This window comes from Nyctibius grandis, chromosome 3 (assembly GCF_013368605.1).
Source record: "Nyctibius grandis isolate bNycGra1 chromosome 3, bNycGra1.pri, whole genome shotgun sequence".
In the NCBI taxonomy this organism is placed as follows: domain Eukaryota; kingdom Metazoa; phylum Chordata; class Aves; order Nyctibiiformes; family Nyctibiidae; genus Nyctibius; species Nyctibius grandis.
In genome coordinates, this window is record NC_090660.1 from 4760671 (window position 1) to 4783055 (window position 22385).

Genomic DNA, 22385 nt, shown 5'->3' on the forward strand with positions numbered 1-22385 from the left:
ACAGAAGTCCATGAAAGGCTTTCCAGTGACTTAAATAGGCTTTGAATTAGGTAGGTGCTGTAGCTGAATTCCTAATCATTCCACAAAAATTCCATTAAACAGCAACTTTAGCTGTTTGGGACAGAGGCTGAATGTACCTCCACACTAATACAAGCAAACCTGTTACTACAGTGACTATGATGACATTAGCTCCTGGATTATTGTCCTTCTACTACTGCACAAGTTAAACTCTCAATATAAAATGTGAAGTCTCTGATTTCAAGAAGTATTTCTCAAACAAAACCCAGATCCTGTGCATGGAAAAATGTCTAAAGACAGAAAATTAAAAACTGCCAAAATTATTAATGATATCACTAGCATGATCAAAATAGTACATAAGATCAATTGACTTTTCTTGATGTTCTGTTTACATGTATTTTAATTTTTGCAATACAGAAGAGTATAGAGGAGAATTTCCCCTCTGTCTAACTCCAAGACATAATTTATTACCTGGAGTTTATTATTTTAAAATGCTATCTTATTCTGCCAGATATGCTCACCTCAAATGTACAAAAAATGGGTCAGACCCAGAGGACTGTGTCCTACATAGAATCATAGAATCCTTTCGGTTGGAAAGGACCTTTAAGATCGAGTCCAACCATTAACCTAACACTACCAAATCCACCACTAAACCATGTCCCTAAGCGCCACATTTATGCACCTTTTAAATACCTCCAGGGATGGTGACTCCACCACTTCCCTGGACAGCCTGTTCCAATGCTTGATAACCCTTTCTGTGAAGAAATTTTTCCTGATATCCAATCTAAACCTCCCCTGGAGCAACCTGAGGCCATTTCCTCTCATCCTATTGCTTATTACCTGGAAGAAGAGACTAAGACCCTCCTCTCTACAACCTCCTATATGGGCCAGACTCCTAAAATATGTGTTTTGGTGACATGGTGAGCTAAGATGTGATTTATTGTTCTGATTCTGTGTCATTCCCGTTATACACATATGTATATGTCATAGAAAACAGGCAGCACTCTAATTTAAGATAATCACTGAACATTATGAAAAGTTCTCATCCTGCAATGTTTATGTGCATTTTAAACTTAAAGCAGACGAGAAGTCCTTGCTGAAACTGGGGCTTATTCAGCTGCTAAAAGTTATTTGCAAACATAAGTGATTCTAGGATCAGGGCTTGAATAAACAAAGAAGAGTATGTGGGAAGATTAAGAAAACAAATACATATTTACTCCCTTAGTTACCACAAAATCATAAAGTGCAATCAAACCTAGCACAGGTGTACACTCATTGTCTATACTACTTTCTCATAATTTTAACTCAGAAACAAACACACGTGCACTGCCCAAACTGGAAATCAATCACTGCTGGAAAGACTTGTGCCTGTCTTAGCTGTGATATAAATCACATCAATAAATTCTTATGTGTGTTCCCATTATGTAAATTTTTACAGCTATATGGCCTTACAAAGAATTACTTGGCAGAATTCTGTCTTTGAAGACTAAGAACCACTTGCCTTACAGATTCCTTTGTGGCATTATATTAATCTGCTAACACATTTCACGTTTCTCTAGATACAAGAAAATTTTGATACTCGCTTACATGAATCATTTTTTTTCATTCAGAGTTTTTCTTCACTTAGAAGCCATTTCATGAATATGTCTGTGCTCTAAATATATATTCAGGAAGATGTTACTGTAATTCTTGTTTTCTTGATAGCAGGTATAGACTGTCAAGGAGCATCAAGGTAATTCTTATTTTCTTGATAGCAGGTATAGACTGTCAGGGAGCATCAAAGGCAGGTTGCTCTGTAGAGGTCAGGGAGCTGGAAGCCAACCATGTTAACAAGTGACCTCACCATCAAGGGCACGGTTCCACAGTAGCAATGCAAAATGAGCCCAGTATGTTTGTTGATGGTAACTAAGTTCAGCCAAGAGTCCAAATCATTGCACAAGTCCACAGTGATGAGGCAGGTCCAATGTCAAGCCAGGAAGTCAAGTCTGTGGGTAAGGTCTGGGTCTGGATCAGCAGGATACATGGCTAGACATGGACTTTGCTGCATTGGAGCTGCGGCATAGCACAGGCAGGGGCCAAAGGCAAGATCCTCAGTTTAAAGGCAACTGCCAAAAGGAGTGAGGGGAGACCCTGCTGTGGCTTCTTAGCACTGTTTTTGCAGGGGGTGTTAAATGCATGAGACCTACAACTGTCGTAGAACAATAATACCTCTGGCCCTGCTCTGGAAATGAACCTCTTTGTAACTGAGGTGTCTTCAGATTTTAGTGTACAGTAGAGAGCACTGTCGTGGTTGTCTGCCTGAATGCAGAATAGTGAGAAGGTCCTCTTGGCTTTTACTACAGCTGAAGTGGTTACAACACTGATGATGTGGTTAACCTTTTCTCATAGAGAATTGTAATTACATTGCATGATCTTTTGATTCAGGCTTTCACTTCAGAATGTAGCCTTATTATTCTTTTGTGCATATATTATTATTCTTCTTAGCCTGGAGAAGAGGAGGCTCAGAGGTGACCTTATTGCAGTCTACAACTACCTGAAGGGAGGTTGTAGTGAAGTGGGAGTCAACCTCTTCTCCCGGGCAACTAGCGATAGGACAAGAGGACACAGCCTCATGTGTGGAGCTCATAATGATTTTGGGGCAGCATAGCTTACACTTAGATGCATGATGTTTTGTCCAGAGAAAACCATGTTGCCTTCTTACTAGCAATAATTTGTTTTCAGCTTTGCTTCCTTGTGTCTGTTATTATAATACGGCCAACGGAAGAAGTTTAAGACATGGGATGGCACGTGCTTCTTGAGAACCTTTTTCCTTGGCAGGAAAAAAAAAGGGTTTTGAAGTTTACTTTACTGTGTCTGATGAAACCCAGCAGCCTTGTACCTGCAAAACCTGAAGTATTTCAGAGATCAGTTTTGTCTGTGTTCATGGTGTCTTTATTTTGTGCCAAAGGACTGACAAAGTCCATTGTAATTGTCATCTATTAAACTGTAGGTTAGGAATTGCATACGGGAATGTCCAGATTGTTCAGAGAGGAATTGTTATTTATAACTGCTTCCAGCCTGCTCTTTCTCTACATTAAAGCATTTTGTGCTACCACCAGCTGTTCAAACATATAGTTCTGTGTATGTAGAACATTGACACTTTACTTTGAAGTCTGGATCATTTCAAAAGAAACTACCCTCCACTTTCTGAACTCAGTATTGGTACTGGCTTCTTTTCCCCCTGATTATTTTGAATTCCAAACAGGTGAATGTGGTTTTGCAGTACTTGAATGTAACTCTTCTCAAGAAAAGTTAATTTGCAATGCATTGTGTAGAGACAGTAATTTTATTTTCTTAGGTGTTTCTATAACACCTTTTATCCCTGGCTATAAACCAGCACATCTGTGGGAGGAGGTGCTCTGTGTACCCAGAGTGAAGACATACAAGTGTGACACAGAGAGCAGCAGTTGATCTACAGACATTAATGAAGGAAAACTGCTTTTGGAAACCTGTCAACTTTTGATCATTTTTGGTTGTAGCAGAGGGTCACCAGTTACTACTAAAGAAAATGACCTTTTTTGTACTAATAGTGGCTGAGTTTTTCCACTCTCCTACATCAGCATTCATTCAGATGAACTGAATGCTAAAATGAATGCAAGAGCTAGGAAGGAGTTTTTTAAAAATTCTAGTAGGAATACAGCTCTTGTTCCTCCAGGTACTAGGTGGCCAGTGAAAAGGTGCAAGGATTTTGCACGATTTGAAGGGTTTAGTTTTCCCTGTGGGCAGTCTATTCTGTAATTGCTCATCTCAGATTTTCTTGTACTCTGCTTTGGGGACCAACCATCACTGAAGACTGAAGGAAACAGATGTCTTGTGAGATAAGAAGTGGCTGCCATCTTTGTTACTAACAGCATATTGCTCATGGTGCACAGGAAAAAGTTGCCACTCACTGAGGCTGTGCTAGGGGTTTTATTTACCTCTTTTCTTTCTATTGCAGACCAAATTGGGTCTAATTACTGCTGCATATATCCTTGCATTTGAAGTTATGCCAAGGCCAAGGCAAACCTGCTATGATTAAACATAAATTTTTTTAGTTTGTACCTTCACCTTCCTTAAAAAGGCCTACATTTGCCTTGCTTAAAAGTTTCATTCTGGAAAGACTGCAGAAATGAGAGTGAGCTGCAGAATCAGCTTTCTATAGATTTAGCCATTACTCTAGACAAAAGCCAGCATTTGCATTCCTTAGGCAATTCTGACACACTCTTAAAAATAATAATAATGATTTGGGATTTTTTAAAATGTAAAGTGAAACTTTGTAATTTTCTCAACGTTCCCCCCACTTCCCTCAGTAAATTCTGAAATGTTACTGCACCTTGGAAACCTGTTGTAACATCTCCCAGTTCAGCTGTGGTTCCTGAGAGTCAAACTCCCAGCTCTGTGTCAGCCACGAGATGCAGAGAGCTCAGAGCGGCTACCAGTCATAGAAGTCCTCCCCATGATGTGAGAAGCTCATAGCATTTGATTCAGGTCTTCTAAGGATGCTGGCTCAAAGGTGAGGAAAATAGAAAGACCTCTTGAGATTTTCATGCTGCCTGCTTTGAAGTCAAGGTTAGTCCAGGTTCTACTGGTCCAAGTGATGGGTCTTCCTGGCTCCCAGCTTAGTCTCAGGGCTTCTGTGCTTCCCATTGTGGAGCTGAAAGCAGAACTTTGGAAGCCATGAAGTCCCTATCTCTGGGGAATTCTGTATTATGGGACTGTCCTGAAGCCATGAACTCTAGACATCCAGGTGAATTGAAAGAATCAGTTATAGTTTTATGTTTAGTATCTGATTTTACATAGCATGTCAGATCTGTCGAAAGAAGCATGCTTGTATTTTGGCAGAAGTTCATTGATATTAACATATTTTCTACTATTCTTTAATCAGTGGGTTTTTTTGAAAACTCACATCGTTAGAAAAGTCCTTCTCACATCAATTAGGAAAAAAAAAAATCAGAGCTATGTACCTGAATAACAGGAGTAGCTGTATGCGGTATTTACTGCTAGAAAAGAAAATTTAGGCAAGCTGAATGCTAAAATTAATACAAAAGCAATGGAAAACTGGGACCAGAGGGATTGAAATCTTTGCTGTTTTGTGCTAGCTTGGATCCTAAACCAGCACGCAGTATGGCAAGGCCATAGTAGCATCATGAAGACCCACCACAGCCTTGAAAACGGAAACTGCACAGAGGAAAGATTTAAGGGCAGATGGAATGTACTGAATCTTGTCAACGTTCTTTTCAAAATTAGTGACTGGGTTATGACCAAACTGTTGCAATATATGACTAATGAGTGGTTCAGTCATTCTGTCCTTGAGTTGGAAATGTTCAGTTGACACTGGGGTGAAGTCGACAGATTTGGGTCAAGATACTGTTTGAAATATGGCTTCACTGCACAGAAATTAGAGGTTGTCCAACATAATTCTGAATGCTTTATAAAAATTGCTATGAATTCCACTGATGAATATGGATTTCCTGGTGTACTAAACACATACAAGTTTTTGAACACATACAAATTTTTGAACACATACATAAAAATTTTTTTTAATGGCTAGGAACCTTATAAGAACTGTTAATACTGAAAGGACTACCTGAAGGGAGGTTGTAGTGAAGTGGGAGTCGGCCTCTTCTCCCAGGCAACTAGCCATAGGACAAGAGGACACAGCCTCAAGCTTCGCCGGGGAGGTTCAGGTTCGACATTAGGAAGAATTTCTTCTCAGAAGGGGTCATTAGCCATTGGAATGGGCTGCCCAGGGAGGTGGTGGAGTCACCATCTCTGGATGTGTTTAAGAAAAGACTGGACATGGCACTTAGTGCCATGGTCTAGTTGCCATGGTGGTGTCAGGGCAATGGTTGGACTCGATGATCTCAGAGGTCTCTTCCAACCTGGTTGATTCTGTGATTCTGTGATTCTGCGACTTTTATAGAAGCTCTAAATCACAGAAATGCCTTTTCGACAACCTATATGGAGAGATTGTGAATTTGGTGCAAAATTGTGTTTTCAAAAGTCCTGACAAAAGTTTGGGCCTTGAGGAAGAAAGGAGAAAAAAATTGTCTTAAATTACAAACTTTATAAATATCGAAGGGGATTTTGATTTGACCAGTCTCAAGTTTTTCTATTTCTATTTTCTGCAATGAAAATCTGTCTATCTCATGAAATTTGCCAAGTAACTGATTCTTTGTGTTTGGGTAACAATAACCAGAAAGATAACCAGAAGTCTGCGAGATGTCTCTCTCTGTCCCTCTTAACTGATTTATATGGGAAGGGTGAAATCACTGGTGGAATTGAAAGATAATTTGTATTTCTACCTCTTCTAAGAAGCTGCACAAACAATTTTTATTGCATTCAAATGAGAGAAATATGCCCTGCACTGCAAATCCCATAGTTTTTTTCTTTAGCACAACAATGGCCAAAGAGCTCGATCCAGATCCACAATGCACAATTTCTTTTTTCACTAAAAGGTGTTATATTTCGTGAATTTGGTTGGACACCAAAAGGCAGACAGGGCAGGAATTTGGATATTGTTATTGCTATCTTTGTTACAAGAAGTTACGTAAGAAGCAGCTAATCAAAGGGAAAAGGTTTATGTGATATCCATAAAGCAGATAAAAAATAAGCAGACTAAAGGTATGCCACTGTCAGTGTTTCAATCATCTGATGATCCTCTACAATCAATCAGAATACTCAAAAATATAAAATTAAGCATAAGAAAGACATGGACCTGCTTGAGCAGATCCAGAGGAGGGCCATGAAGATGATCAGGCATCATCTGATGAGGACAGGCTGAGAGAGTTGGGCTTGTTCAGCCTGGAGAAGAGAAGGCTCCAGGGAGACCTTACAGCAGCCTTCCAGTACCTGAAGGGGGCCTACAGGAAAGGGGGAGAGGGACTTTTTACAAGGACATGTAGTGATAGGATGAGGGGTAACAGTTTTAAACTGAAAGAGGGTGGATTTAGATTAGAATTTAGGAAGAAATTCTTTACTGTGAGGGTGGAGAGACAGTGGAACAGGTTTCCCAGAGAAGTTGTGGATGCCCCCTCGCTGGCAGTGTTCAAGGCCAGGTTGGATGGGGCTCTGAGCAACCTGGTCTAGTGGAAAGGTGTCCCTGCCCATGGCAGGGCGGGGTTTGGATCTAGATGAACTTTAAGATCCCTTCCAACCCAAACCATTCTATGATTCTATGACATACTGCCACTGAGCAGTATAAAAATAAAAGAAAATAAAATTTTACCACAGTCAGATATCAAGCACCATTTCACAGAGCCACTGTCTCTCCCTTGCAATATGGTAAATGCCATAGTAAATCCTAGTACCTCAGGGATGGGTGTTGACATGCAGCCTGATTTATCTCAAGAAGGTAAACTGTTGCCAAGTAGTTTTGCAATACATTTTCTAGGCTCACTGTTTGTTTTTTAAAAACAACAACATATGCTTAAAATGTGGAAGTAGTACGAGTACTATAATATCAAGACTTCCTTGGAATAATACTTTGCAATGTTTTCTGCAAGATTCTGCAGGACTTCTGGGAGCTGTTAGTTTAAGGACATGTATTATAAAATTGCTTTCTGCAACATTTACCTCATTTGACATTTTTTTCTTCCTCCACATTCTCCCCATGTTGACTTCAATCCTATTGCAAGGACTTAAACTTTTAGTGTTCTTGGGAACCTTTTACGAAGTATTTACTTTGTCATGTGCTCATTTTTATGTTCTCTGTTAAAGGGGACAGAGGAATATCTCTTCTGAGGCTTTTGAGATTGTATTTCTCCAAGATTATTTCTCATATATCTTATCTATCAGCAAAACCCCCATATCATTTAGTAAAGATAACATAGAAGAGTTGATTGTTAGAAACGTTACAGTTAAGAAGATAAATGAAAAATTTTACTCCACAGTCCTTCTAAAATAATGCTGTTTGTGAAAGGAAGGCTGACATAAATGCTATTAGTGTCTGTCATGATTTGCTTCTGCAAAGTGTTCTGGACTATATCACTTAGAGTGCTGTTAGTATTTACAGCCATATCAAGCATGTTAATTATCAAAAAACTCTCCCTGCTGCATGGAAAATATTTTTCATTATATGATCCATTCCATAGCATATATGATCAGTGATGATGTAAAAGTCTGACTTCCTACTAATTGTAGTTAGGTCAAAGAATATACAAGGACTTGATAAATCAGTTCTGTAAGAAGCACAGTAACAAATAGGTCCGCTATTACTCTGTATTACAGAGCTGGACAAACCTGTCTATGTCTAAGAAACATCTGTTTTAGTAACTCTTCACACAAAGTTGCTTTTTCTTTCCCTTTTAAACAAATAATCCTTTAGTCATCAGCTTTATTTTGAGGGGATTTAGTGCTACCTATCAGTAGGACTTCTGTTAGCTTTTTACTGTAATGATATTGTGTAGTATTCTTTTGCTAAAGCTGTGTGAAGTTTCAATGAGATGTGAATTCAACATAAATTTAGCCAGAAAATAAAAATACCTGTTGTCAGGAACAATGAGGATATCACCATATAACAGAGGAAAACTTTGTCTTTTTCTTAAAAGCACCAAGATGTTCAGCCTTTTAACTACACCGTTAGTTTTGATTGTCAGGGATCTGCTTTGGAAATCTCATGTTATTTTGCTAATAATGAGATGATTATGAATAAGAAGATAGCACAGCCACAGTTCAGGAGAGTATTTCAGCATGTCTCTGCTTTTAGAAACATGAGTACCCACATCAGTGGGGTGGCATGTCCCAAAAGGCACATCTCTAAGTGCCATTCTGAACCAGAGTCTAAAAAAACACCATCCTGCAGCCTACTGCTGTCTTGAGAAGAGGCTTGAAAATGTCCAAGATCTCCTGAAACTGACAGAAACAGAACTTGGGAGGCAGCTCTTCCAAACTCCCCAGAATTGTGCCCATAAAAATTCGTAGGATGGAAAATGCCTGGCAAGCAAAGCTGTATGAATATTTAAGTGTTTGTAGTATTGATATTTACCATAAAATTAACGGCAGAGATTTTCATAGAACTACAGGAGCCTGAGACATCTACCATGTTTCTTTTTTACTGCAATTCCTACTCACTCTGTTTTCCTGGCATTTGCTGCTTAAACCTCCCTTTCACCCTCATGTACTTTCTATAGACCTTTTTAAAAAATGTCTTCTTCAAACATATGCTGTCTATCACTCTTCTGCTCCTCCAAGATTTTTGTAAAGGCATGTTACGTCCTTAGAAAATCAGTGGAACAGGTTCTTGACTTCAAGTGCATGCATAAAAGTTTGTGCAATGTGGCCTTGAAGTTCTCAGAGCAGAGTTGTTACCTCCTAGTCACCTTTAAAATGCCAATAATATTCACAGTAACGTATCACAGAATCAACCAGGTTGGAAGAGACCTCTGGGATCATCGAGTCCAACCATTGCCCTCACACCACCATGTCAACTAGACCATGGCACTAAGTGCCATGTCCAGTCTTTTCTTAAACACCTCCAGAGATGGTGACTCCACCACCTCCCTGGGCAGCCCCTTCCAATGTCTAATAACCCTTTCTGAGAAGAAATTCTTCCTAATGTCCAACCTGAACCTTCCCTGGCAAAGCTTGAGGCTGTGTCCTCTTGTCCTATCACTAGTTGCCCAGGAGAAGAGGCCGACTCCCACTCCACTACAACCTCCCTTCAGGTAGTTGTAGACTGCAATAAGTCACCTCTGAGCCTCCTCTTCTCCAGGCTAGTGAGCAATGACAGCTACAAAAAGATGATTGTCCACATGTAAAGCAAAATAATGGAAATCCAAGTTGGAAGGAAAGGAAGTCTGAAGATCATGTAGTCCAATTTCCCACTCAGATTAGATCAGCTTTGGCTTTGTCTGGTTAGCCTTGAACTTCCTAGATGTGATGTACCTCCTCAGAGATGAATCTTTTAACACTTATACCTGGTTGATAGCCTAGCAACTGAAAGCAAAACATAAGGCTTCTTGGGAAGATGATCCTGCAATCAGCGCTGGCAATATCATTCTCTTCTATGTACACTGTTACTCAGTTCTGCCCTGGTATAATACTGGGTTCCAGTCACTGGAGTCTGTAGCTAGAATGGTTTGTACTGTATGACCAAGGAAGAAGCAACAGCTCTATCTAGTTTTATCATCTTCAGTAGTTCTGGTGTGAGCATTGAAGAGAAAGGAGTGAAAAATACTTATGTTTTAGATACATAAATGAAGTAACTATTTTAATGGGCTACTTTTAAAATTATGCTTTAATCAGATATTCCTACATTATGTACTCATTTCACTGGCATTAGAAAATGATTTGTTGTGAAACGTTTGTCTGGAGAGTATATTAAATAAGCATAGAATTCTGACTGCTCTTGCTTCTAAATATGTTTTGCAAAATCTATGCTTAAAAATATGAAGGAGTTATTAAATGTGATTCTAAAATAAATAGTTTCGGTCCTCATGGCTTCTCATAACCCTTACCATGCTGGGGACAAATGAAATGGCACTACACAAAAAAATGTTAAAACATGGCAGTGGCTGGTTTTTTTTAAGATCTGCACCTAGAAAAACATCTTTCACAAACTGTGAATCCAGACTGCTGTAATTCAAACAGTAACTCCATTGATCAATGTATGGAATGAAAGAAATTCCTATGTAATGTAGGAAACTGTAGAAAGAGAAAGGTAGCCACTAGAGCAGTTTGTATAAAGAAAACAGTCAAGCAGTGTGTGCTTTGAAAAAAATCCTTTTAATTTGTAATCATGTTTTAGATATGATGCTGATTGAGGCATTTAGCATTTAGATGATACATTTAGCAGATGATACTTTGCTGGGCTTCCTTTTGAGAGTTAAAATACATTTTGTCGTAAGTGAATTTGATTCTGAAGTTAAGCAATAAATTCCCATTCATTTTCACCTTTAAAATGAAGACTTAGAAGGGAATTTTAAAATTGTTTGCCAGCAGCATGACAGTCATAAATGCGTATGATGAAATTACAAAGACATGAAGAAAAAAGTGGAGAAGGATCATGTTTAGGCATACAATTAATCTCCTTCCTCTCTCAGCTTGGGATCCTCTTGGAAATTAAGTAGAAAAATGTGACAAGTATTCAAATGTAGTTTCAATTTACCTGTCCCTAGCTCTAAATTTCCAAACGTTGAAACTAGGTGTGTTCCATAAAGCATTGTTTCTTTTCTATAGTGGAGGATGTTCAGTTCACCAAAGAGAGTGAACTCTGGAAATATTCCTAGTACATCAATATATAAATGATGGAGTGATACGTGTAATGTATAAATCTTCCGTGGACTTGATTAGATTTCACAGTTTTCAACAGAAAAGAAATTGAAAGAAAGGTCTGAAAGTCTGTCAACAAGTAGAATGATTTCAGCAGTCAGGACCCAATGCTCTGATTGGGCTGAAGGATTTATAATTCCACGTAGAAGTATGTCTGTGTTAATTAAAGATAATTATGATACAGAACAAAGAGGCTGTGAAGTAGTCTCAAAATATGGTTTGGAAATAAAGGTAAAAAAAATACACATATCTGGCATCACTTTTTTCTTACTATGCCCCTAATCAGAAAACATTGATATATTTTTTAAAAGTCATAGGTCCAAATATTGGAATGTTTCTACATTCACCACAAAAAGTGACAAAGATATATCGCACAGTTATTCACACAGAAGTGAATAATTACCTGAGTCATGCAGAGTGACTAAAGAAAGAGGCAATCACTGTTTATTCCTCCTAATATTCCACTTTTTCAAGACGCTCAGAAAGCATCTTTTTATTACCATATTCTTTTTCCATCATAGAAAAAAATGGCTAAAGTGTTTACAGAGTAGGAAGTCTTTTTTCTCGCTTTTCAGCATATTATTCTTCTCCTTTGTGTCCACTATTTGTTTTTCTTCAAGAGAGTAAACCACAACCATTCCTACTTGAAGTGCTCCACTTCTCTTTGGTGCTTGTTGTATTTGGGTGCACCGAGCATGCCGGAGAATTAGGTTTGTATTTTCATTCTGTCCCACTACTGGCCTAAGTACAAATACAAGTGCTTATTTCAGACTTGTCTTAACTGAAATAGATGAGCAATAAATATCCAGTCTTTAGGCTGAATTATCTGTTGCTGCCACATAGACAAAGCTGGATCAAGCAGCATAAGGTCCTGCTGTTAGCAAACACTCCACCAACTGCTTCAAAACTAGACTGAGCAGCTCTTGTTCAGAAAACAAATCTGTTAGCACATGCTGTTTAATGGTTATGGGGATTCCAGAGTGGTTGCATAATTTGAATGAATTTGTCATACTTGTGTGGTTTAGATCATGTAGTCCCAGAAAGAAAATTTTTATCATTGTAAAGTCTCCTGGTTTCATGGGGATAAAATTTATAGAATCTCTCCTCTCATATTTTGTTTCAGTGTGTGGCCAGCTGTGGGATGGTGATCAAGGCCATCAGCAGTTAAACCCAGGGCAGCTGACCCAGGCTGGCCCACAGGTGTATTCTATAACACTAATGCCAGGTTCACTACAAAAGGGAGGGCTTGCTAGTGAGATGGTTTTTTTTGTCTGTTTTTGCTTTGCTCTCAATGATTGCTACCCCTGCAGTGACTTGCCACCACTCTGTGGGGTAAGTATAATTTTGTTTGTTTTGTATGGGCATTGATATTGGTTTCTTTATTTTAATAAATCTGTTTAAATTTTAACCCATGAGTCTCCCTCCTTTCCCCAATTCCCTTTCTCGGTCAGGGAAGGGACATTGGGTGATAGAACAACTGCTTATTGTTTAGCCTTGGGTGCGGGCTAAACGAAGACAAAAAGTCACTACTGGATAAGTTAATTTTTTTTTTAAAAAAAGTGTGTGTATATATATATATGCACACACACATATCTCAACAGCATCGATTAAGAGCAGTTTAAGGATTGTAGGTTTTTGGTGCATCACCCTGCTATCAAGGTTAACTACCTGAGCAGTCTTGCAGTTTGAATAGCAAGAGTTATTTAGTTCTTAGTTCTTTTAGTTAAAAATAGTTTTTAGACTATTTCTCCTTAGTGACATACTTTGTTAGTATTCCAATTGGGAAGTCACTCAGTGGCTTTCTTCACTATGAAAAATATTTTGAAATGAAAGGTTAAGAAAAAATGGGAAAAACAAATACTTTAGAATCTATTCATTGATACTTTTTAATAGAGATATATGTAGATTATTTTTAATATATAGTAATATGTGGCCTATCTGTATCCCTTTTCACCTTTTTTGTCTCTCAAGAATTTAACATCCTCTCCTGCAAAATGTTGTGCTTGGACGCTTCTGTTCCTTTTGTTTTTCAAGACACTTGCACAACTGTTCTATAATTCTTGTGCTGTCAGAATCAGTTCTGGGTGGAGGTAAAAGGGGAAGGAACTGTAAAGGTAGGCTTAATCATCTGTTGTAATCCTGTCTGTTGGTCGGAGAACCACAGAAGCACAGAATGGTCTAGGTTGGAAGGGTCCTCTGGAGGTCATCTGGTCCAGCTCCATTGCTCAACCAGGGCTGCCTACAGCCAGTTGCCCAGGATCATGTCCAGACAGTTTTTGAATAACTCCAAGGATGGAGACCCCGCAAACTGCCTGAGTAACGTGTGCCAGTGCTTGGTCACCCTCACAGTGAAAAGGTGTTTCTTCATGCTCAAAGGCTTTCGTGTGTTTCAGTTTGTGACCATTGCCTGTCCAGTCACTGGGCATCACTGAAAAGAGCTTGGCTCCATCCTCTTGGCACCCTCCCTTCCAGTATCTATATACATTAATAAGAATATAATAATAAGGTCCTGTGTGTCAGGTTCTTGACACTGCTTTGAGAAGGTTGCCGCTAATAGCTACAGAAATATAAGGTTTCAAAGGACCTGAGCTATTTTTTCTCCAGCCACATGTCCTGTGGAAAACACGTGTGTGTGTGTATGTGTGTATATATATATACGTATAAAGAAGCTCTATCTGGTTCCTTAGAACTCATTCTTCCTTTGCTTACACAGAAGTCATTGCCACTATGACCAAGCCAATGGACCAGGGTACCACTTTCTCAAAAAGTGTTTCTGAAGGCAGGGAAAAGGTATAAAGGAAGGACAACAGTGAAAACACCCAGCCTTTTTAAACTACATATGATATATTGCAATTCAAATACAACACTGCTTCGTAAGTAGATTGATTGTTATTAAAAGACTGCTGCCATGGACTGTATTACTAAGTAGCTATTACTTTTAGTAATTAATAGCAGTTACTATTAACTGCCAAATGTTACAAAGCAAGACAGGAGTATAAAGATAGTTGCGGTATTGTTGGTATTTCTTTTGAACACTGTTTTTCCCCCGAGTTGGAATGTGTATCTTTCTGTTGGTTCCCTTTCAGACCAGCACAGACCCCTCTTCTGGGGCACAACTCTAGATATCTACTCACTGTTTTTTAAAAACTTGTCATTATTTTCTTGCTTATCAGCATTCACTAGGTCACTTCAGGTCACTGCAGATGTTCACATACCAGATACAAGAGTGTAGCCAAATACATTAACATCTATGTGACTTTGGCTATGCGGTCATGTAACAGAACCACAAAATTTCAGTTGCAGAAAGAGACATCCTGTCATAGTCAAGATAAATGTCTTGCCCTGTTGAGTCTGAAGTTCTGCAGTTGCTTTCTGTAAGCCAAAATAATTTTGTGCTTATTTTCCTTGCTTTAAAATTATATAAAATCTCCCTGCATAGGACCCTGCAGGGTGTATCAGCTAGTTCCTTGGTGTTATTCCAAAGCAAGCGATGCAGCTGCCAGATAGACCACTGGGAGCTGACCTGGCTCTCAGGAAGTTAATCTTTATGGAAAAGTTCTTGGGGAGGATGTGGGGAAATGGATACTTTCGATCTCTGTATTGTAAATTTCAATATTCTAGTTATACCTTCTATGATCAGCTGCAATGATCATGTAAAATTGTAATTTATGTTTCTATGGAACATATTTAACATTTAAACAAGAGGGTGATGATTAAACAAGAGGGTGATGAAATAATTGATGAATATAAGATTGGTTTGACCCTCAACCGTATATTTCTACATTTACAGAGTCTCAGTTTGGGTAGTGGGGGTCAGCTATAATGAAAGCAGCAGAATGACCATAATTCACCCCATCTGAAAATGAGTTACACTACTTTTTTTTTTTCTAACAACTACAGAGCTTTTGAGAACTAAGAAACCAATTTAAAAACAATCTTTCCTCCTCAATTTTCAGAACTGTTTCAGGTTTAACTTATTACAATATGGTTCTGCTGTTACTTGAATGTTCTTTATTACTGCTGCATTTTGTGTATAGAGCAGGATGTAAAAAGAAGATCAATGCTCACTAAGTGCCACTGAAAGTCCTAACGTTCGACTTTCAGGGGATGAACCTCAACACGTTGAGTTTTTTGTCAGCAGGACTTTTATGACTTTCTGGATTCCAGTGAAAAATCAGTGAAGCTACCCACTGTAAAACTGGGATGTAGGGAGCTGTACCTACCCTGTTCTTTAAGCAACACATGTTTATCTATTGAACCATTAATTTTGAAGGAGGACTGACTGAGACAGATTTGGATTTTTCCGCTTGCTTCTCTCCTGTTAATCATATTTTCTGGTACCCAATCTTTTCTTAAGACATATTTTTCCAAGGGATGGGTTGTGATTTGACAGTGGGGTTTCCAATAAATGGATTTATCAAGATAAACTGCTTTAGCAAAACTATGTCCAGATGCATCAGCTTCTAGGTTTCTCACATAGAAGTCAAGCTGAAAATATGACCTTAACTGAAGCTCTATCCTCCCTTCACAATCACGTTGTATGCATGCGTGCATACACATGTGCAAGGAGGGTTATCTAATAAGTTATGGAATATACTAATTTCTCAAACTTTGGCCAGAAGTATAGGTTATCTCTGTTGATTCCAGAGCAGTCATGATAATTGGTGCATGCTCAGAACAGTGTACGTGTGTATTACTATTCAATTACTAGGACAGTTTGTAAAACAAAACAGAAAAACACTGTATAACCTTAATATTCTTTTCAAACGCTGATAACAGAGAGGGAGTATCTAGATTCTGTTCACTTTACATTTTCTTGACAGCTGTGCAAATGTGAGTAGTGAACGGGGGAGAGAGAGAGAGAGGTAGAGGTTTGGAAGATTACTGTGACTTTTTGTTGACAAGAATGACAACATATTCAAAAGACACTGAAGACTTTGATGCTTGTTGGTCTTATACAAGCTCGTTACTGTTCACAGGTCTGGAAGCAGTTTGCACAGCATATGCCACAGGACAAGACTAAGCTGTGGTATGTTCTCAGGGAACAGGGCTGCAGCACTACCTATAATATTTTTCAAAAAGCCTCGGGTTTGAAAAATGCCTCCTGAAGTTGAAGCTCAGTGCATTGGATGGCTTCTTTGTCCTGTTCTTTTGGCAAGAAGCTGCTATAGAAAGTCAGAACAAAGACGAAGTCATATTGGACTATATATGGCATGGTGGAGGATGAAAGTGATTCCAGCTGATGGTGGGAGAAAAAGCAGGTGGAGAGCAGACAACTGAAAGGATCTGGAGAACTCACTGCTCAGAACTTGGAAAGCTTAGCCTTTAGCCTGCAGGATGATATAATTTCCACTACCTGAAGACTTCTGTAGAAGTCCTGACACATCAAAGTGCATGCTTTAGTTCAGACATAATTAAAACTTCATGAAACATAGTTGTGCTATTACTGACACACGTCTGTACTTATCATCAGTGGAATTGGTGAAACCAATGTCTTACAATACAAAAGAGGGTTCAGAGAGGGAAAATAAAGAGCAAAGCAGACAACCAAAGCCAAAAAATGCCAACAACTGTGTGGTGCCAGCAGTGTGCCCAGGTGGCCAAGAAGGCCAATGGCATCCTGGCCTCTATTAGGAATAGTGTAGCCAGCCGGTCTAGGGGAGTGATCATCCCTCTGTACTCGGCACTGGTGAGGCTGCACCTTGAATACTGTGTCCAGTTCTGGGCCCCGCACTTCAAGAGAGATGTTGAGGTGTTGGAGTGAGTGCAGAGGAGGGCGACCAAGCTGGTGAAGGGTCTGGAGGGTCTGACCTATGAGGAATGGCTGAGGGAGCTGGGGTTGTTTAGCCTGGAGAAGAGGAGGCTCAGAGGTGACCTTATTGCAGTCTACAACTACCTGAAGGGAGGTTGTAGTGAAGTGGGAGTCAGCCTCTTCTCCCAGGCAACTAGTGATAGGACAAGAGGACACAGCCTCAAGCTTCACCAGGGGAGGTTCAGGTTGGACATTAGGAAGAATTTCTTTTCAGAAAGGGTTATTAGACATTGGAATGGGCTGCCCATGGAGGTGGTGGAGTCACCATCTCTGGATGTGTTTAAGAAAAGACTGGCCATGGCACTTAGTGCCATGATCTAGTTGCCATGGTGGTGTCAGGGCAATGGTTGGACTCGATGATCCCAGAGGTCTCTTCCAACCTGGTTGATTCTGTGATTCTGTTTGTTGTTTTTATTATGTGGATTTCTTTTTTTTGGCTTTCTGAATATTCAGTTCAAATGAGCACTAACAAAAATACAATAAATTCTAAGGACATTATTTTTTCTTCTTCTCATCACGACAATAATAGCCTTGAGAAAGTAACCTCTGAAATTTAAGCCAAAAATACGTTTTTTGTCAACAAGCTTTTTAAAAGCAGAAAGCCAAGATGCCAACACACTTTAAATGGATTTATAAATATTGGATACAAAGGCAAATCAGCTATATGCTTCAAGTTTGAGATAGCATGCAGTTGAGACTTAACTGGGAAAGACTTCCAACTGTATATCAAGTATTAAGACTTCAGAATAACTACTGTCTGCTACTTTTATCTTTTTCTTTTTTTCCGCTCTTAGATCAAATAACATTTGAGTGAGCTAAAAATGTATTATTCACCAAAATAAGACTTCTCTACATACTCTGGAGGACATTAAATTCTTTAAATTATTTTTGGCCATGCACTTGTAAAACATAATATATCCTTTGTGGGAAAAAGGAAGAAAAAGTTCATTTTTTTCCCTTTGGTCATACAACTTTAAATCCTGAATAAAATCTAACAGACAATTCAGTTATTCTAGACATACTTTATTGATTAATCCATGTTGCGTACAAGCAATGGAGATCTGCTCTTGAGGGCAATAAGTTACGGAGACAAAATAATTAGTTCAGTAATTAAACGTGATAGTAGAGGTGTTTAAAATGAATATTAGCAAGTTGGAAAATGTATTATCTACTATTTCACTTGGAGTCAGTGATCTTACTGTTAATTGTGATCTACCTGACAATCTAGTCTATCTCAGAATCACAGAATCAACCAGGTTGGAAGAGACCTCTGGGATCATCGAGTCCAACCATTGCCCTGACACCACCATGTCAACTAGACCATGGCACTAAGTGCCATGTCCAGTCTTGTCTTAAACACATCCAGAGATGGTGACTCCACCACCTCCCTGGGCAGCCCCTTCCAATGTCTAATAACCCTTTCTGAAAAGAAATTCTTCCTAATGTCCAACCTGAACCTCCCCTGGTGAAGCTTGAGGCTGTGTCCTCTTGTCCTATCACTAGTTGCCTGGGAGAAGAGGCCAACTCCCACTTCACTACAACCTCCCTTCAGGTAGTTGTAGACTGCGCTAAGGTCACCTCTGAGCCTCCTCTTCTCCAGGCTAAACAACCCCAGCTCCCTCAGCCGTTCCTCGTAGGTCAGACCCTCCAGACCCTTCACCAGCTTGGTCGCCCTCCTCTGGACTTGCTCCAACACCTCAACTTCTTTCTTGAAGTGCGGGGCCCAGAACTGGACACAGTATTCAAGGTGCGGCCTCACCGGTGACTATCTATCTAATTTAGTCACCAGGCAGTGATCAACATTGTCATACCTAGATAAGTCAAGCTTTGGTATACATATAAAATCTTATTTACATGCTACAGTCTGATTAAAATAGAGTGAACTGCATTGATGAAATATCCGATCCATGCGGCTGTTCTAATGTTGTCCTACTGCTCCTGTCATATTTCCTTGGAAACAGCACAAGGGAAATGTAGCTTTGAATCAAAGAAAAAGTTTGTCTTAGCTCTCTCAAGTTTCTCAAGCCACTGCATGAGGCTGCATTTTGGGTCATGTGATGGGGACGGATAATGATGGAGCGAGAGGAGTGTTGTGTGCCTGCAAATGCGGCTGCACTATGAGGAAAGACTTCTGGTCTTCAGCTACATCAAATAATACATCTCAAAGCATGGTCACTTTCTGCATGGTACCTTTTTGGAAAAAATTAGCAGTTTATTAGTGTTCCATGGTATTATTTCAGTTTAAAGTGTGGGGTTTAAAAAAAAAGATGATAAATCTTGTTTGTAGAACTTGTCATTAGTATATTGGCCTTTTTGGAGTTATCTGACAGAGCTAGCAGTGAGGCCAGTATAGCACTATACCTGACAATTTATTCTGTACTTGTACTTCTGATTGTGAAGAAAGTCTCCAAAACATGGATAATGTAATGGCTGAGGCTGTGTGCATCCGAAGCCAGGTGAAAGTGAAGTCACTACACTGGTTTACTCCGTCTGTATGAATGGGCTGCAAAGTCTGAAATATCTATATCCAGCATCCCATTAATATGTCTTATGCCAAGTTCAAGTAGACTTATTTTTTATTTCACTTTTCTTCTAAAGAAAACCTTTATGTTCTTCTTGATTAAGTTACAATTCCCCTAATAAGTGTTTTGCAAAATATTTGTTTATGAAGTTGTGTAGCTAAAATCGGATTTGCTTACTTTACTGTTGCACAGGATCGTGTGTGAGGTCCACAGTGGGAAATCTGTGGTTTTACTGGGTTTACTGTGGAGTAAAAGCGGTTACACCACTGAGCTGAAGAAAGAGCCTGCTGTTATTTGTGTTCAAGAGAAGAGCTGTAGGCATGTATTACAGTGATGCATTGAGTTTAACCTGGTTTCACAAGGAAATGAGCCATGTTGCAGCACGTGTCTGTGCAACAATTTCTGACTCTACTTTGAGTTTGAGTTTGAGCTTGTATGCACCAAATTTGACAAAGACAAAGAGGCCTGAAGGCCATTAAGTTCTTACAAGTCTCATGGAACAGGAACAGAGTAAGGGTGGGAAACGCTATTCATGTCTCCTCTAAGAGAGGGACTGTTTGGAGAACCAGCAAATTTGCATAAGATGATGTAAATGCTGGAGAAGCTTTAGTGAGTGCTTGGCTTTTCCCAACAACAAAATCCAATCACAAGACAAAGTTCTAGTTAAAATGAGGCTTCAGCAGTTCTACTCCTCACAGTAGTTTCTTATTCAGGTGGCCAGTTGACTTGCCCTTCCTCTGGAGTAAAGATAAAAGTGGCCAGCCAGCTCCTTCTCCACACACAACAGGTTATAGTGGATGGTTCCCCTCCTACAGAGCTGAGAGACTCCTGTACAGAGGTTTTTTTCAAGTTTAGTCTAAAGTGTGAGGAGAACATTAAACTAAATTGACAAAACTTCAACTGACATTGTAAGCAAGATGAAAGTGCTTTTGCTTCTGTAATTGTGATCTGTTGTTCACTGAATCACAGAATGTTAGGGATTGGAAGGGACCTCGAAAGATCATCTAGTCCAATCCCCCTGCCGGAGCAGGATTGCCTAGACCATATCACACAGGAACGCGTCCAGGCGGGTTTTGAATGTCTCCAGAGAAGGAGACTCCACACCCTCTCTGGGCAGCCTGTGCCAGTGTTCAGTTAACCTTACTGTAAAGAAGTTTTTCCTCATATTTATGTGGAACCTCCTGTGTTCCAGCTTGCACCCATTGCCCCTTGTCCTGTCAAGGGATGTCACTGAGAAGAGCCTGGCTCCATCCTCATGACACTTGCCCTTTACATATTTATAAACATTCATGAGGTCACCCCTCAGTCTCCTCTTCTCTAAGCTAAAGAGACCCAGCTCCCTCAGCCTCTCCTCATAAGGGAGATGTTCCACTCCCTTAATCATCTTCGTGGCTCTGCGCTGGACTCTCTCTAGCAGTTCCCTGTCCTTCTTGAACTGAGGGGCCCAGAACTGGACACAATATTCCAGATGTGGCCTCACCAGGGCAGAGTAGAGGTGGAGGAGAACTTCTCTTGACCTACTAACCACACCCCTTCTAATACACCCCAGGATGCCATTGGCCTTCTTGGCCACAAGGGCACACTGCAAAGAAATCTGTCCTGAGGTGAAAAGTAGCCCTTGAACAGCACATTTGTTTCTGTCCCAGATTTCTTAGCCTTTTAAGTTTCAATGTGAAAGCTATGGCAGGCAAAGTTGGTCAGCATTTAGAAAACTAATGTCATAAATAGAGAAAAAATATGATGCAAGGTGGTTCAAGCTTTTTGACAGAAGTGTATCTAAAACAGCTTTTGGTGGATCTGGTCCTACTGGTCCCTGGCTGAATTTGCCACAGCAGCAGATTGTGCTTTTGCAAATTCTACTCGCCTATACCACTTCTGACTGTGAAAGCTTTGTCTGGCCTAGGCTGCTGTTAACAGTGTGCTGTGGGACGTGATCATTTATACTAATGAGTCGGTTTAAAACAAGAAGGTCTTTCACTTAGGACTTTAGCCAGGATTTTAACTTAGAACTTTTTGTACCAGAAATGACATTTTAAAGATATTTTGTTTAATCCATTCAGTGCATTCACTGGGGAAATGAAAAAAAAAAAACAAAACCATGAACATAATAAAAGCATACGTGATTTACACTAAGGTATAAAAGTAGTGTAATGTAGCTCTTGGGAAATTAAATTCTTGAGAAAAGGATGATGGAAGAAATAGGATTACGTTGGCTGAGGGTTTTTTCTACATTTTTACTGGTGCACTTGTTCTATAAATGCATTTAGCTGTAAAACATATTAATGTCCAATACAAGACATATTTTTAGATTTTACTGTTCCCATATCATCTACCTCACCATAATTTTTCAACTTCTCTGAATCCCAGTCCTTTATAATACCAAATCTATTAGCTACTAAATCCAATATTGTAGAGAATATATGAGAATAAATTTAGAAGGATAAAAAGCAATAATAAATTTCAGGTACATAAACTGAAGAACATTTATGAAAGGGATGCTCCTGGAAGACAACAAAAGTCCTCCTAAGGACTTGAAAGTAAAACTTTAGTGACAAAGTATCCGTTTCTGTTGCTTAACATAAAAAGAACGGATAGCTTAGTCATCTGAGAGAAGAATACAGTCCACCAGGTCTCAAAGTTCTGTGTAAGAGTCAAGGATGCATGAAAAAATCCTTTAGTTTTCATTATCTTAATAGGTCCATAGCCCTTAATTTCAACAACAACAACAAAACACAACAAAACAG

General features: G+C 39.4%; 1 protein-coding gene across 3 annotated transcripts in view; it reads left to right on the forward strand.

Annotated features, from left to right (window-relative positions):
- The window catches only part of COL15A1 (collagen type XV alpha 1 chain), a 144293-nt gene that overhangs the window by 17462 nt on the left and 104446 nt on the right, over positions 1 to 22385 (forward strand). The window lies entirely within an intron of this gene.